At 47.3% G+C, this 17,401-nt stretch overlaps 1 long non-coding RNA gene across 3 annotated transcripts in view; it reads right to left on the bottom strand.

The window, feature by feature from the left end:
- Nucleotides 1–17,151, bottom strand: part of LOC146788716 (uncharacterized) — a 255,871-nt gene extending 238,720 nt beyond the window's left edge. For all 3 annotated transcript variants that reach the window (XR_014969969.1, XR_014969972.1, XR_014969970.1), the window contains exons 1-2: nucleotides 16,820–17,151; nucleotides 14,407–14,493 (exon numbers count right to left, since the gene is read on the bottom strand). This is a non-coding gene — a long non-coding RNA (uncharacterized LOC146788716). The remainder of the gene's footprint in view (nucleotides 1–14,406; nucleotides 14,494–16,819) is intronic.
- Between the last annotated feature and the right edge of the window lie 250 nt (nucleotides 17,152–17,401).

Here is a 17,401-nt window from a genome sequence, read left to right as displayed (position 1 = left end):
TTTGGTGCCTTAGTAACAGGCATTAGGAAGGCCCAGTGTGCTCACTGCCCGCTGCTGCGGCGGCGGCAGCTATCCACAGCCTAGGTGGGGGTCACTTTGCGGGCGGCCACTGTCCAGCAGAGCTTTGTGTTTTGCTGGGGAAACTGCTGTAGACTTGAGTCTTCTAGGGGAAAACAGATGTGGGCGTATCATCAAGGGCCTTATCGCAGCTTTAGCGGCTCTTTTTGCCGCTACAGCGGCGATAATTTTAACGCCCTATAAACAAGGCGGTGCTAACATGCATTTGCACATGTTAGCTGCTGAATTCCTAACGCCTGGCATCTCAGCGATAAGCATGGCTAATGAGATGCAAAGTAGGCGTGGCTGGGAAAACTGAATGGGAAATTATCGCTGAGGCAGCTTCGCCATATCAGCAAAGAGCCGTAGCGATAATAATCATTGCGTTAACTATGCCTTAATGCAGGAATTTAACATCTATTCAATTCCTGACTAAGGCATACCTAACATGGGAGGTGGATTATGGTGATACGACCGCAGGGTCGTATCACCAAGGCTATCGCCATTTTGGGGACAACATCGCTGGTTTTCCAGCGATGTTGGCCCATTTCCCTGGAAATCGCTGGAATATTATCGTCCTGGAGTAACGCATTGTTAATAACACACTAACCGGTCGATAAATTCCAGTGATAGACGGCAATAAATATGAAAGCGCTAAGCGCACTTTACGATATTGGTCCACCAGAGACAGACGGACGAGGCACCCTGGCACAGCTTTCCTTCCCGCGTGAGGACATTTGTCCTTACACTCCTGTTAAACTGCAGGAATGTTGGCAAGCTGTACCAGCACTTCTGCTGATTTGATATGCATGTGCGACTTCTGTCATTTTTATGTCGCAACTCGAATTCTTGCATGCAACACATTGACCACATACTGGACATTTGCTCAGTGTCATATAGGGAAGGAATGACGTTTTTGGCTTCAGTTCGCAAAAATAAAATCAGGATTTGCGTCACAGCCATTTCTGAAAGGAATTCTCACCAGACCTCTTGCCTCCTACTCAATTGAATATGCAAGGTTTCCCCTTTCTCCTTTCCCTTTCGCTCTATATATGGAGCCAATGGCCCAAAGGACTCGTGACAGCCCTCTTAGTGTTGGGGGTATAAACACACCCTTAGCTTATATGCGGATGATGTGATAGCCACATTAGATGATCCCCAGACCTCCCTTTTGGCTTTTCTGGCTGAACTCGAGCAATTCTACACAGCCCCAGACTTCAAGAATAATATTCATAAGTCCCGGCTCTTAACTTATCTCTTAAAGATCCCATACTGGCAGAAATACAATGCCCCTACAGTATCTAATGGGCAGTTGTTGCAATATCGTATTTAGGGGTGCAACTCACTGCATCCATACAGCGCACTACATCATCGGACTACACTACACTACTCAACCAAATACAGGCAGATCTACACCGCTGGAGACCGCACACACTGTACTGGCTGGGCCGGGTAGCGGCAGTAAAGATGACCATCCTACCCAAAATACCATTCTTTCTTCAGACTCTTCCGCTGGAACCCCCATCTGGCATTCTGCGATCCCTGCAGAGGGAGGTGGAACGTTTCATATGGGCCGACAAGCAACCCCGACTGCACAGAGATCTGTGCTACAGATCCCTAAAGGAGGGTGACTTTGGGGTGCCAAATCTACGGGAGTACTACTAGGCAGTCCAGATAAAGACGTTTGTGGAATGCTGGCGTCCTGAGTCAGAAAAGCACTGGACAGGACAGGGTGGTGGCGGGCCAGTCGCTGTGGAAAATCCCCTTCCTTCCCAGGCAGACACGCCCTAATAGACGATCTCTCGACAGTCACACGAGCTCCCCTGGTGGCGTGGGACAGGGTTGCAGAGAAAAAAGCACTAACAACATTCCCTTCACCGTGAACACCCATAGTAGTTAACCCAGAATTCACCCCTGGTCTAGACAGAGGGACCTTTACTCAGTAGACCGGGGAACGTGGTAGGTCCATTGGGCATTTCTTTGACGAGATTGGCCCCCTGACCTTTGAGGACTTTTGACTACAGCAGGAGCTCCCAGAAACCGAACGATATGGATACCAACAAATCAGACACTGGATGATGCATCCTGGGGTCCGACCACAGGTGCAACGCCATCTAACCGCAATCGAGAAGTGGTTACTATCCAAATCCTCAGACACCCACCTTACATCTGAACTGTAGCCTACTAAGACCACCCTCTGCTGTTACTAAGTCCCCGTGTCAGAGGAGGTGGGAACTAGAGCTAGGTTGCACACTCTCACAACTGGAATTGGAGGACATATAATACAGGGCCCGACACACAGCTCGTAATGTAGTTAGTTAAGAGATGGGCACTAAAATAGCCACCTAATGGCATGTTACACCCTCTAGACTTCACAGGGGGAACCCTGCAAGAGATCCCCTGTCTTGGCACGATTGCTGGTCCCCGGGTACCCTGACACACGTACTTTGGGAATGGCCCAAACTCGCTAACTACTGGACGCAGGTGCTCGATGATATCAAGAATTACGTTGTCACTCTGCTTCACTGATTCCTGGCCTACAAGCTCAGATCTGGGTTTAATCCATCATCGTTCTTTAGCTCACTTCGCCTCTCCAGTTCAGACCCAGCCATATGCAAATCAGTCTTGACCCTGTGCCTCATGGGAACAATCCAGCCCGAAATGCCATGCCAGGTCTTCCCTGGACCGGAATCAAGCATCCTGGGACCGGTTTGGCACTGGCCCTACCTGCTTCTGCCATGTGGTAAGGGGAGTAGACTGGAGTGACTGATCAGGATGGGAGGGAGCCGGACTGGAATGGGAAACTTGGGAAGAGAAAAGAAAACAAGAGGAGGACAGATCAGGAAATGAAAACACAATAGAAAGTAGAACAAGCATTTGCAATGCAATCGGTCTCGCTCTTGGGACCTTATATGTATTTAGCTATGCAGCACATTAGCCTGGGTGCTGAAACATCTACTGTTCTTTAATATGGAGGGAACGGAAGCACCAAACTGCGTGACGCGCCAGGTATGAGAACACATGGAGAGAAATATTGCCTTTCAGCAGGAAATGGGATAGTCCAAAGCTCTGTTTTTAATGTAAAATGAGGGCCTTCGGTGGTGATATCCCTGAAAATTCAAGATTAAAATATTGTTGTCTACGTGTGCACAGCACAGAGCAAGGAACAAGTATTTCAAGGGGGGGCAGAGCACGTGGGAGAGAGCAAATGGAAAAATAGAAGTTGCTGGTTTCTGAGAAGTGTCGGTACTCTCCAATTAAAAGTATAACATTTTTCTTGATAAGTGCAGGTACTCTCCTGAAACAAAAGTTTTTAACTGCATTCTGACATTTCTGTTTTTTGACCAAAATGTACACATAACACACACCTACTTCACTGTGCTAAAATAATCCATAAAAAATGAAGATAGTCAACCAATACATCTCACGAGCACTGCACGAACCAACATTCCGGACCTCTGAGCAAATCACTTGAGGGCAAGAGCAGAGCTTTTCATAGAAAGATGACCACACTGGCATTTGATATGTAAACAAGTGACAAACTTCACTCCCTCTATAGTAACCTTGTAGAGTTCTTTGCCGAAAGAGGACACCATGACATTTCAGATGTAAAGATGTGCAACACTACCATCACTGTATAGTAAGCAGGAAGAGCTGGCTACAGAAAGAAGGCCACTGCGGGATTTCAGATGTAAACCTGTGCAACACCACAATCTATGCATAGTTACAGGGTAGAGCTGTCAGCAGATATGACAACATCGGTATTTCAGATGTAAACATCTGCGAAACCACAATCCTTGCACACTAACCCATGAACTATACAGGTAGATCGCACTAACATTTCAGATGTGAATATGTGTATATGTGTAACACCACAGCCCGTGCATTGCAGCCGAGTACAGCTCGCTGCATAAAGATGACACCCTGATATTTCAGATGTAAACAAAGTATTGAAACTTTTTTCAGATGCAAGCATGTGCAACACCACAGCCCGTGCATAGCAGCCGAGTACAGCTCGCTGCATAAAGATGACACCCTGATATTTCAGATGTAAACAAAGTATTGAAACGTTTTTTCAGATGCAAGCATGTGCAACACCACAGCCCGTGCATAGTAAAAGAGTACAGCTATATGACACCCTTATAATTCAGATGTAAGCACATGCAACAACACAATCCCTGTATAGTAACATAATAGTTGGCTGCAGACAGATGACCCCACCAGTATTTCAGATGTAAATATGTGTAACACCACATCCCGTGTATAGTATATAGCTCACCGCAGAAAGATGACACCCTGATATTTCAAATGTAAACACATGCAACACCACACTCCTTGTATAGCAACCTAGAGAAGCTGGCATCAAAAAGATGACCACACCAGTATTTCAGATGTAAGATTGTTGTAACTTGAAACAGTAATGTGATTAAGCATTTACCAAAGACATTAATGCTTTCCCTTCAGATCATGTTTTCTCCGTTATGTTAACCGAAGTTTGGCCTCCATTTTGTGTTGTCATGCTGCCACGTGTTCGCCACGAGGAGAGTCCGACCTCTGTGTTAGTTGCTCTTGTAATCTGCCCAGTAACAGTCTATAAATAGCCCTTCTGTCTATCTGGCGCATGCCCAGACTTGACCACATCTGTTACTAGTTAGCCTTGCTTGACCATGTGTTCGCGGGCTCAAGGAGTGTGTTGGCTCCGCCCATGTATTGATTCAGTATCGAGAATGACCATAAATGGTAATGTTCTTCGTCTTCATGTTGTATCCACCCACTTATGAGCCCATCTACTGTGTATAAAAGGGGACCATGTACGAATGTTCTTTGTGCTACTCTATGCAATACTGAAGAGTGTTGTGTGGATTGTAGGACCACCCTTAAGGGTTAATAAATGCTGTTTTTGTACTTTGCAGTTTCCGTGCCAACTTCCTTATAGATTCCGTTACAGGAGAGCGAACCCTTGTGTCTTGCGGGCCTAGCTGGGGCCTGAATTCATCAATTGGCGCCCGTCACGTGGGGCTCATCGGCGACTCGGATGCTCGAAGGACTGGTCGCGACGAAGGTGAGGAGTTTGGCCGGGGATGTGATCACTGCCAGCGGCGTCTTAGCCCTGGCATCCCGAGGTTTTTCTTCCTTCCCTTCCGAGCTGACCGTCTGGGTGGCGCCGGTCATCGACTGAGACCTCTTCTGTCGGTCCTGCCGTGAGAGCCGTTTGGGCGATTGTGGAGCTTGGCAGTTGGAATCTGGACTCTTGATTGGTAAGAACCGTTGTACGGTACTTGCTCCGAGTTTTGAAGCCTGATCTGGCTATTTGAGTTTGATTTGTGATGACTAGTCATATTTTGGGTTTGTCTTTGTGAAAATATATGCGTTGCAACACATATAGGCAGGTAATGTGGAGAGATTTCTCCGGAACTGTGTAAACTTTGAACGGCGCAACGATTAAGTGCCATTTTTATAATATTGCATATTTTGCATTATTTCTGAGCATGCCTGCTTTCAGCGCACTTCGTAAGTGGTGCTGCTGTTTTGGAAACCGGTTGAACATCGAGGAATCTGCTCCAGCTCCCCCAGAGGGGACTCCTAATAGGGATATGTATGTGAAGCATGGTCTTTCTTCCATAATGTACAGCACAGTATGGAGGAAATACACAAAGAAGGATCCTGAGTTGCGATGGCCTTTGTATGGATCGTTTGATATACGTAAGATTGAGTATGTGGAACAGTGTATGTGTAAGCGACGTGCTCGTCAGGATATGTTTGAGTGTGTGCGATTATGGGTGAAGGAAGTGCGTGAGCGAGAGAAGCGTGAGAAAGCGCTGTTTGATAAAGAACAGCGGAAGAATGATCATGTGCGAGCGCAGGAAGCGAAGCGTCGGGAGGACAGAGAGCAGACGGACAGACAAGAGAAAGAGCGTAGGCTGCAAGTTTCGGGTCAATATGTTGTTCGGCAGCCACTTTATCCTGTCCTTAATAATGCTGATGATGATTTTTATTTGCTAGATCGCTCTCCGCCCCCTTATGTTGGCGCATCCGCTCCGCGGCCGCAAGATTCTGACCCGGCTTCGGGTAAGGTAGACACGCGGTCCATGCTGTCGGCCGAGCAGATGGCTGAGCTTCGGCAAATTTCCTTCCGTGCACTTAAGGGCAAGGTATCCATGGAGGAATTACTCCAAACTTGGGGGTCGTGGCAGGAGAGAGATAAAGTGTATTTTCTGGGTCATTTCGCGGATGAAGTGATTGATGCTTTCCGGAAACGTTCCGGTGTCTTTGAGCCTGACGAAGTGTCTTCGGATGCCAAAGCATTGCGTAACGGTGTTTTTTCTCCCCCTAAGGCTCCTGATGCGGCTCGGCGGCTGTTCGCCTTGCGGGACGAGGTGCTGGCCCTCAGAGAAAAAGCGCGCCAACAAACAGAGGAGGAGAAGCAGTCGGATTCGTTTGCAGCAGGGGGCCACCCATCCACCTCCCTGTCAGATAAGGATGACGTAGTGCATGTTAAACCAATGCGAGAGGCGGCGCCTTTGTATGTTCCTCCTAAAGGAGCGGGGACTAGCTCGGACATTAACTCCGCCGATGCTAAGGGATATTTCGTGTATAATTGGGTTTATACTCCGTGGCATAGGGCTGATGTTATGGCATTAAAGAATGCATTGCCTGACCCCCGCAAGAATCCAGCGGCCTTCTACGAAGAAGTCGAGGGGGCCCTGAATTCTTGCATCATGACCTTAGCGGATATAGACCTGTTCTTTGGCCTTATCTTACCGCCGGATACGTGGCGATCTGTCCGAAGGGTAGATGATACAGTTGCCTTCAAAGCCCGGTGGTCTGAGCTTGAGGATGAGGACAGGGAGAGGAAGCCCGCACAGAAACCACCCCAGAGTATTTTAGATCTCCCTGCTGCTATTGTGGCTAAGTTGAAAACAATTATCCCCCCTAAAAAGATTGACTGGAATATGTTAACTGCATGTAAACAGACAGCTGACGAGTCAGTTGCAGATTTTTTCACGCGCTTCGAAGAAACGTTTCATGACTTTAGTGGCCAGTCGCTTACTGACGAAACGGGCCGCCACCTTTTTGCGGACAAATATGTGGCCAATCTGCTACCGGCGGTTGCGGCCCGTCTAAAAGCGAGTGAAAGTTCTTGGTCCTCCGCTACGCCGACGGCCCTCCTGACTATCGCCCAGTATTATGAGCGTCAGGAGCAAGAAGCAAAGGGCCAGGAGGAAAAGAAATCGAAAGATTTGAAAACAAAGGTGATGTTGGCGCAAGTCTATGGCCCGCCTCGACGAGGTAGTAATAGAGGTAGGGGAGGATCTTATGGTCCCCCCTCGGGCCGATCTGATTTGAATAGGAACCAGTGTGCGTATTGTAAGCAATCGGGCCATTGGGCCAGGGATTGCCCAGTGTTGCGTGCTTCGCGTCAGGGGCATACTCCGGGTGGCCCGAGAGGTAGAGGGGGTTTCTCGAGTTCTAGAGGGAATTCTAACGATAATGTCCGTTTTGACACTGCTGGGCAGCACCGAGATAGATCAAATGTTTTCGATCGCCAGCATCAGTATCACGTGTCGGAGATTGACCGATCGGGATATCATGATTCTCAGCATGCATAGGAATGCGTTGGATGGGGGTACGAATCAGTTGAGGTGCCGGTCGATCAGACGGGTCCTTATGTATCGGCTGAGGTTTTAGGCTCTACTGATCAGTTCCTAGTGGACACAGGAGCGACACGTAGTGCATTGTCTAGGCACTTGGTTCCGGGGGCTCCCCCATCCGGCTTAATGGTTACATCGGTAGGGTTTGACGGTACACTCTCCCGAAGCCCTCTTTCACAGCCCCTTACATTTAAGGTTGATTCTTTTTCTGCGCCCTGTCCGTTTCTGCTTGCTCCGTACACACCGGATAACATTATGGGCCTTGATATGTTAAAGCATTTTAGGGCTACGATCCGCTGCTCCCCTGAAGGTGTGAGGGTGATCTTAAATGACAACTACCCCCGGTCTGAGCGGATGTGTGCGATATCAGAGGATGCGTTGCTAGCTACCCTCCCTCGCGCTTTATGGGCGACTTCGGACACAGATGTGGGACAAATGGTGATTCCTCCGGTCCACATTAGTGTCCAAGAGGGGGCGGTGTTACCACGCCTCCCGCAGTATCGTATTTCCCAGGAGGGCGAGGAGGCTCTCATACAGATTGTGCAAGATTTGATCGCAGTGAGAGTAGTGGAAGAAGTTCCCTATAATATCTGTAACAGCCCGATTCTCCCCATTCTGAAAAAGGACACGGATGCTAAGGTCTATCGGTTTATAATTGATTTGAGAGAGGTAAACAAGATCGTGATACCTCAGTACCCAGTGGTTTCCGATATCACGACGTTGCTTACCTTGGTCCCGCCTACGGCGACCATGTTCTCAGTGATTGATTTGAAAAATGCCTTCTTTTCCATTCCCATTCACCCCGATAGTCGATATCTTTTTGGGTTCACCTTAAATAATAGATCTTATCGTTTTTGTAGGATCCCCCAGGGCTACACAGAAAGCCCTAGCATTTACAGTCAGGCTTTGAAACGACAATTGGATTCCTTTGTTCTGCTCGAGGGGGTCGCCCTCATTCAATATGTCGATGACATCTTGCTGGCGGCTGACACCCTGGAGTTGTGTGAGAAAAGCACGTTATCCTTACTTTCCTTTTTAGCATCCCACAATCATAAAGTATCTCGGAAGAAATTGCAATTCTGTAGACCAAAGGTGACGTATTTGGGTCACCTTTTGTCTAAGGAGGGGCGTGCACTCACACCGGATCGTATTCAAGTAATTTTGGACACACCGAGACCATCCACGCAGAAGGATGTGCGTGCATTTTTGGGTCTTGTTTCTTTTTGTAGACAGTGGATATTGGGGTTTTCTCACATAGCTAAGCCATTGCTAGCTCTCTTGACAAAAGACACGCCTGTCCCAATCCCTTGGTCAGATGAGTGTGATGCTGCTTTTCAGCAACTGCGACAGGCCCTTTGTTCAGCACCAGTGTTAGGGACCCCTGATTATGCAAAACCCTTTTCGCTGTATGTGCATGAGAAAGATGGATGTGCATTATCAGTTTTAGTGCAGATGCATGGCGATAAGCAACGCCCGTGTGCATACTTTTCGGCTGTACTTGATCCTGTCGCCCGAGCATTACCAGGGTGTTTTCGCTCGGTTGCGGCGACAGCTGTGTCAATACGCCAAAGTGAAGGAATTGTGTTATCCCATAAGCTGTTGGTGTTAGTTCCCCATGCTGTTGATGCCCTGCTTAATCAAACAAAGACACAGCATTTGACCAGTGCCCGTTTAACGGGATATGAGTTGACGCTCTTGGCTCCTCATATTACGTTGAAAAGGTGCGTAACGTTAAACCCGGCCACATTATTGCCATACCCCGAGACCCAGCTTGAGGCGCGGAAAGCGCATGATTGTATTCTTGTGACTGAGGAACAAACAAAGGGTCGTATTGATCTCCAGGATACGCCCTTTCCAGATGTAGATGGAGAACTGTGGGTGGACGGATCATGCCTGAAGCTACCAGATGGTACGACTTCAGCAGCGTATGCAATTACCACATTACAAACAATAGTGGAGACAGCACGCATACCACAGAAGTCAGCTCAAGCAGCGGAACTGATAGCATTAACACGAGCATGTGAGCTCAGTACAGGATTGTGTGTGAATGTTTACACAGATAGCCGCTATGCCTTCGGAGTAGCGCACGACTTCGGCCTACTCTGGAAGGAGAGAGGGTTTTTAACGTCACATGGGGTACAGATAATGCATGGAGAGTTAGTTCACAATCTTTTAACCGCATTGACATACCCAAAGAAAATTGCCATCGTTAAGTGTAGCGCCCATAGGAAAGTAGTTGATAGAGTTGGAGAAGGGAATGCTTTAGCGGACCGAATAGCACGGGAGACTGCGATGCAGCCCGGTGCTACTGCCATGTATGTAGTAAAGTCACAGGTGGAAAGATGGCGTGATGCGAAGGAGGAAGTGCGAGAAATGCAAAGGACCGCTTCTGATAAAGAGCGGGAGAAATGGGCTAGCGAGGGAGAGTTGGATGATGAAGGCTGCTGGAGGAATAAGCAGATGGATAGATGGAAATTACCTACGGCTTTTGTACAACCTATGGTTCAGATGGCACATGGGCTAGCACATGTTGGAGCTTCCGCAATTGTGAAATTGCTTACCCAAGTTTGGGAGCATCCAGAGATTGCTAGCACGGCAAAGAGGGTGGTGCAGACCTGTATGATTTGCCTGAGGTATAACCCAGGAAAGGGTACTCGAACTCCAGCAGGAGGATTTGCGACACCCACTGCACCCTTCGAGGTTCTGCAGATGGATTACATCCAGCTTGAGCGCTGTAACAATTTGAAGTATGTCCTAGTAGTGGTTTGCGCCTTCAGTAAATGGGTTGAGGCGTACCCTACGAAAGACAATACTGCAATGACTACAGCGAAGCTGCTGCTGAAAGAGTTTTTCCCTCGATACGGCGTCTGTAGACTTCTGTGGAGTGATAATGGCCCTCACTTTGTAGCGGATGTTATAAAGTATGTCTTGAAGGGTCTAGGCATCACTCAGAAGTTCCACGCCGTGTTTCACCCTCAGTCTGCAGGACTAGTCGAGAAGTATAATGGTACACTGAAGCTTAAGATCGCTAAAATTCAAGCTTCGACGTCTTTGACTTGGCCAGACGCCCTGCCACTGGCGTTACTGTCAATTAGATCAGTACCGCACTCCCGAACTGGCCTTACGCCATACGAAATCGTATTTGGACGCCCAATGAACATTTGGGGTCCACCAAGGCCTAAGGCTGTGTATGATGTACCTTGTGTAATGATGAGCGATTATCTGGCACAGTTAACGGATAACTTGGTTTCTATTCATCAACAGGTCCGAGAGGCGCTCCCTGATCGGTCTACCGGCGAAGGACATGGTCTCCGGCCTGGGGACCATGTCATGGTGAAAGTCTTCGACAGGACAAACAGCTTGGAACCGAGATGGGTGGGCCCTGAGCAGGTCCTCCTCGCGACGAGGACGGCTGTGCGAGTCTCGAACAGGAAGAATTGGATCCATTCCTTGCACTGTCGAAAGGTACCGCCCGGATTGGTGGAGCCGGCCGTGCTGACCGATCAACGAGAAATCCTGGCAGCGGAGGCAGGCCGTGCTGGGGAGCCAAACGCCACTGAGGAGCTCTTTCCGGACCACGCGACTTCTGGAGGAAGGCGATATCATCTTCGACCACGGAAGTGAGTTTTCTAGTACCGGGACATACTGTCAGAACGGCCCTTGGGTTAGTGAAACGGAGAGCCGATGAGGCAAGGGGGGGGGATCAGCCCTGCATTAGTGTAGTGACACCCGTCTTGGCCCGCTGGTGAAGAAATCAACCGCTGCCCAAGGGGAAGAGTTCTGACAGACCTGTTAGTTTCAGGAAGATATCAGGGTATTGTTCTTTTTGACATGGAGAAGAAGAAAATCCTTTGTGCATCGGGGTTCATGCTGACAGTAGCTATTGTTGGGATAGCCACATGGTTTGTGGAGGAGGTAACTCCTGCTCGGAAAACACTTGTGTTGACGACTCCAGTGCCTGCGGAGCACTACTTTTATACATTACCATATCAAGAGTTGAAGCATCGACAGTCCTATTTGAATAACACTTTCATTCAGATGCTGCATCATACCCACGTTGCTACGAACGCTACGAACTGTTGGATATGTGGGATGATGCCAGCCCATCAGAAGAAAGGAGGTACGCCATTCATACCACTTCCTTTCTCTCATAATGGCTCTTGTAGAGCATGGTACACTTTGCTGTTTGCCACTCGGAAACCGACAGTGGGACGATTGCTTTTCAGACTCAATAAAGAATGTCATCAGGATAAAAATGGATATCCGCAAGCGAATGGGACAATTTGGGAATGGGAAGAGTACCGACCAGACAATGAATCCATTCCCTACATCTTTACGAACACAAGAGACACTGTGGGAAAAGATAAATTTGTAATTCAAGTAGCACAAGCTCAAGCGGACCTGTGTGTCCAGAGTGTGGGCTTTATCCCTGTTGGTGTCAGTGATTGTATCACTGTCTTGAACATTGATGGATTGAATAATAGTACCTTCCTAGCGTCCCATAATACCTACTTTGTGTGTGGAAATAAAGGTTATTACCGTTTGCCGGCTGGGTGGTCTGGGGTATGCTATGTATCATTCCTATTACCTCCTGTATTCCTAGCACCCGCATCTTATCATAAAGATTTGAAATTGTTGAATAATGTGACTGTAAATAGGTATAAACGTACTCTATCGATTGATGATGTGGATCAGACTGATACCAGCTTGCAGCAGTATATTGATTTAACTTAGGACTGTTTTTCTTTGTTGGAGCCGCTTTGAACAGTAGGAAGATCCGAAGATTAACAAGAGTGGTAGAAGCTGTAACAAATCAGACTGCTGCTGCTCTTGGGAATCTTACGGAAGAGTTACAAATCACTAGGATTGTTGCATTGCAGAATCGTATGGTATTAGATGTCATATTAGCTGATCGAGGTGGAGCTTGTAAAATTATTGGAAGTAGCTGCTGTGTGTTCATCCCTGATCATACGCCATCAGTTTATAACGCCATTAATAAGCTGCATAAAATAGCAGCTGAAATCCACGCAGAAAACGGCACTTGGTCCTTTTCTGGATGGTTTTGGGCATTGGTTACTGCCTGGGGATGGAAGGTCTTAACTGGTCTCTGTATTATTATAGCAGTTCTGTTCCTTTTTTGTATGTGTGTTCAATGTGGACCATTGTTCTGTTCTGTATGCATTTCATTCTGCATCCCAGATAAGAAAGCTATTGCCGATGTTGCTCACCAGAAGCGTCTAGCTAAAGAGGTTGAAGGAATGATGACCATTGACATATATGATGATTATTCTGGTAAACCGGATGTCTTCAGTAAATGCTGAAAGGGTCGTCTGTTGTAACTTGAAACAGTAATGTGATTAAGCATTTACCAAAGACATTAATGCTTTCCCTTCAGATCATGTTTTCTCCGTTATGTTAACCGAAGTTTGGCCTCCATTTTGTGTTGTCATGCTGCCACGTGTTCGCCACGAGGAGAGTCCGACCTCTGTGTTAGTTGCTCTTGTAATCTGCCCAGTAACAGTCTATAAATAGCCCTTCTGTCTATCTGGCGCATGCCCAGACTTGACCACATCTGTTACTAGTTAGCCTTGCTTGACCATGTGTTCGCGGGCTCAAGGAGTGTGTTGGCTCCGCCCATGTATTGATTCAGTATCGAGAATGACCATAAATGGTAATGTTCTTCGTCTTCATGTTGTATCCACCCACTTATGAGCCCCTCTACTGTGTATAAAAGGGGACCATGTACGAATGTTCTTTGTGCTACTCTATGCAATACTGAAGAGTGTTGTGTGGATTGTAGGACCACCCTTAAGGGTTAATAAATGCTGTTTTTGTACTTTGCAGTTTCCGTGCCAACTTCCTTATAGATTCCGTTACAGGAGAGCGAACCCTTGTGTCTTGCGGGCCTAGCTGGGGCCTGAATTCATCAAGATTGTGCAACACCACGGACGGAGACTGAGGAGAAAAGCGGTATGAGGCACAAAGACGGAGACTGCGGAGAAGAGAAGCGCAAGGCACGAGGACGGAGACTGAGGAGAAGAGCAGCGTGAGGCACAATGAAGGAGACTGAGGAAAAGAGCAGCATGAGGCACAAGGAGGGAGAGTGAGGAGAAGAGCTGCGTGAGGCACGAGGACGGAGAGTGGGGAGAAGAGCTGCGTGAGGCACAAGGATGGAGAGTGGGGAGAAGAGCAGCGTAAGGCACAAGGACGGAGACTGAGGAGAAGAGCAGCGTAAGGCACAAGGACGGAGACTGAGGAGAAGAGCAGCGTGAGGCACAAGGAAGGAGAGTGAGAAGAGCAGCATGAGGCACAAGGAGGGAGAGTGAGAAGAGCAGCGTGAGCTGCATTCTAAATATTTTAGAGGTCGGTCGGGGGATTTATGTCGAACTAGCTGTGAAAACCCAGGCAGACTAAGGAACACTATGTTGGTCTACTGTTTGCGACAGTAAGGGGCCCATGGATGTATAAAGAACAGTGTACACTGGAAGGCCCTTTAAATTATGGTGTTGCCTACCTAATGTAAATCAATATTGTAGATACTGAAGACAAATTGTTTCCGTGAAGTAGTGCTATATACAATGTTATTAAAGCAGCATGCAGGGCAATTTGACCTAAAATGTTTTTTCAAAAGATGGGCCGGCTACACTTATCAATAACTAATGTCCAGGATTTATTTTTTAAAAAGGGGAAAACTCACCTCTCTTCCGCTAACCCTGTCTTTTTTGGCCTCACTGGTGTCCAATGGCTGCTCCTCTGAAGTCTCGGGGGCTTTGGGAGTGGCCACCTTAATTGTGTATCAAGAAAAATAAATGCTGTTAAAAAGGGGCAGCAACAGCTTAGACAAAACAGTACTGGACCTTTTAGCACCTAGCACAGTAGAACGAAACCCAAAATACTGAATACTGTAGTTCAACAGATACCTTCCATGGGTTCGGCACATATATTTTGTATACATCTCAGAAGATTCATCTCAATTATTACGATCCCATAATTTCAGCAATACAGAATACTTTAGGTTTTGTCTATGGACTTCAGAGGTTTATATAGATAGCAAGCAATGATTTTTCCATTTTTGAGTATTTTGACAGCACAGCTAAGGAGAGGGAGCAAGTGAAGGTGCAAATCAATGGTAATTCTGAGATTCCACAAAGCATATATTGGTCAATTATGCCCCAAGATGGCAGTAAGGCCAATGAAGAAAAGATAGATTGAAATTGTTTCTTTTACAGCAAAAGCTGGCAATGCAGGACTGTCCCTGGACAGCTCACCGAGTGAGAAATGTTCGAGCAACTTGGGGGGGGGGGGGATTAAATAAATACAGTACCATTTTTCAAATACCTTGTTTGTCCAATCCCTCAAGTAAGCTCCTTTAAAAAATAAACACACAAGCCCTATGCGTACCTATATAATTTACACCACTGTTGGAGAAGGGTCAGGGATTACTTTTACAGCTAATATTTGCGGCTTTATCATTTGGGGTTCAGGCAAGAATGAAAGTGGCATAAGTGATACTATCAGAATCAGCTTGAGCAGAAAACACTTCAGTATAGGGTAACACTTAATGTGCGTTTCACTTTTGAATAACTACACGATTTGTACCGCTTGAAGCGCAAATTAACACTTTAAAATTCGTAAAGGGGAACATATGTGCCACCAGAATGCTACACTCGTAACTTGGCTGAGTTCATGGTTTGTGTTTTTCTACACAAATTATGGTGGAGAAACGCAAGCATGTTACCTGCTGGCAGCTCGTCTTCTGCATCACTGGACTTGTAGGCATAGCTGCCAAGGTTCCAAATTGCTATGTGTGACTCTTTCATAATTTGTGTAATTCTGAGTGACATATCATCGTCTAGGAGTGACACTTTCTCGCAAGCAAAATCACGCCATAAAGACAAAGGAAACATATAAATACAAGAAATTACACCCATATGTTTGAGGGGAAAAGCTAAGAAGAACTTGAAACAGGTGCAAAACAACTGATGTTTGCAGCATGCATATTAACCCTATGCGCTAGTTTATGGAGAGTTGAAACTGCTACTAGACTAGTAACTCTCCAGCAGGAGCTGTAACACGCATGTCTATGCCCATCACCCCGTCTCCCAGCTCTGCCGCAGGTGCGGCTGAATCACAAGTAGGAAAAGGATCTCTGTGGCTAAAGCAATAACCCACTGAGCTGACTACGTAAAATACAGTTCCTGATGTCAAGGTACACGAGTCTCCAGCAGGAGCTTTTGCACCCAAGCACACTGCCACATCTCCCAGCTCAGCTGCAGGTGTGGCTGGAAAACAACAAGTAAGAAAAGGATTGCCATGGCTAAAGCAAAACTCCATAAAATACAGTTTGTGATGTTGTAATGTGAAGGAACACATTCTTTGGTGCAGGCATGCTATCTGTATGCACTACTGTATGATGAGAAACAAATCATACCTGCCACTTACAGCCGGCAGCCAAGGTTCGAAGTGTTTAGCAAAAACGAGTCAACCCAAATTTTAAAATTAACTCCAAGCGGTCCACCCAGGTCGGCGCACTGCTCCCTGCACCCAGCTTCGCAGGCACGGGCCCAGATGAGCTGCGTAAGTAATTAGTTAATACACTAACTCATGCACTTGACAGCCACGGGCATTGATTGGGGGCAAGATAAGGATCGTGTTCACTATCCTTCTGCTCACCAGCATCCTTTTCCTTGCTGTCCTTGGAGCGGGTCTCCCACTGGAAAGGAGACAACGTTTGAATTCACCAACAAAAGCCCAGCTATCAGACTGTACAATCACAAAACAGGGATGACAACGGAGCTCCCGCAAGCTCTTAGATAATGACCGGGCGCTGCGTGTGGAACAATTGTAAAAGTGAAAGCGCAATGAGCTCCAGCAAGCTCTTTAAATAATGGTTTCCGTGGAGATGTAAAGGTGCGGGGAGAATCTGAGGTTACGTTAACATCAAAATAATAAAACCGGGCGCCGTGGTAGGCAGCACGGCGCCCGAGCACATTCATTATTATAAACAAAAACAACGCATCGGAAACATAACAAAAAAATCATGAAACCAGGCGCCGTGGTAGGCAACGCGGCACCCGACCACATTAATTAAAGAAGAAACGGCGCATAACCGCTCGACGTTTCAGGCTGTAACAGGCTGCAATGCCTTGACCAGTCCGGAGGAGAGGCCAGCGCGCACTTTGTGAGGTGGAAGCGTGCACTGGCGAACAAAAGCAATTACTAAGTGAAATCCCCTCAGCTAATGAAGCATGTTGTTGTGGTTGAGTTCGGAGAAACTCAATAAAGAAAATAGAACAGGTCCGGTGCAACAACAGAGTAAAGGGGACAATAGCCATGGGAGGAATTAAGGAGGGGCTATCAAGCCTCATAATGAATCAAAAGCAAGCATTTACACGCAAGCCAATGGTAGCGGGTTCCCTACTTACTGCCCCCTCCCCGCCTATCTCCCTCATTCCTGGCTGACGTCAGGGCTCCCGGCTCTGGTATCTGACCCCCGGGCAGCAGAAAAGTAAAACATCCTGAGTTGCCTTGCCTGGTGATCGTGAAATTCGTCATCTGTCCACTCCTGCAGCCTCGCGCGCACGCATCCATTCATCACACGCTTGCTTAGGCATACTAAAGTAGATGCCTGCTTGTGCCCCAGGGGGACCGCAAAGTGCATTCTGATAGAGAAGCACTCTAGTAGGTCCCTG

The sequence above is a fragment of the Triturus cristatus genome, chromosome 10, assembly GCF_964204655.1.
Source record: "Triturus cristatus chromosome 10, aTriCri1.1, whole genome shotgun sequence".
Taxonomy (NCBI): Eukaryota; Metazoa; Chordata; class Amphibia; order Caudata; family Salamandridae; genus Triturus; species Triturus cristatus.
The sequence above is the reverse complement of the archived record's forward strand: the minus strand, read 5'-3'. Positions and strand labels throughout refer to the sequence as shown.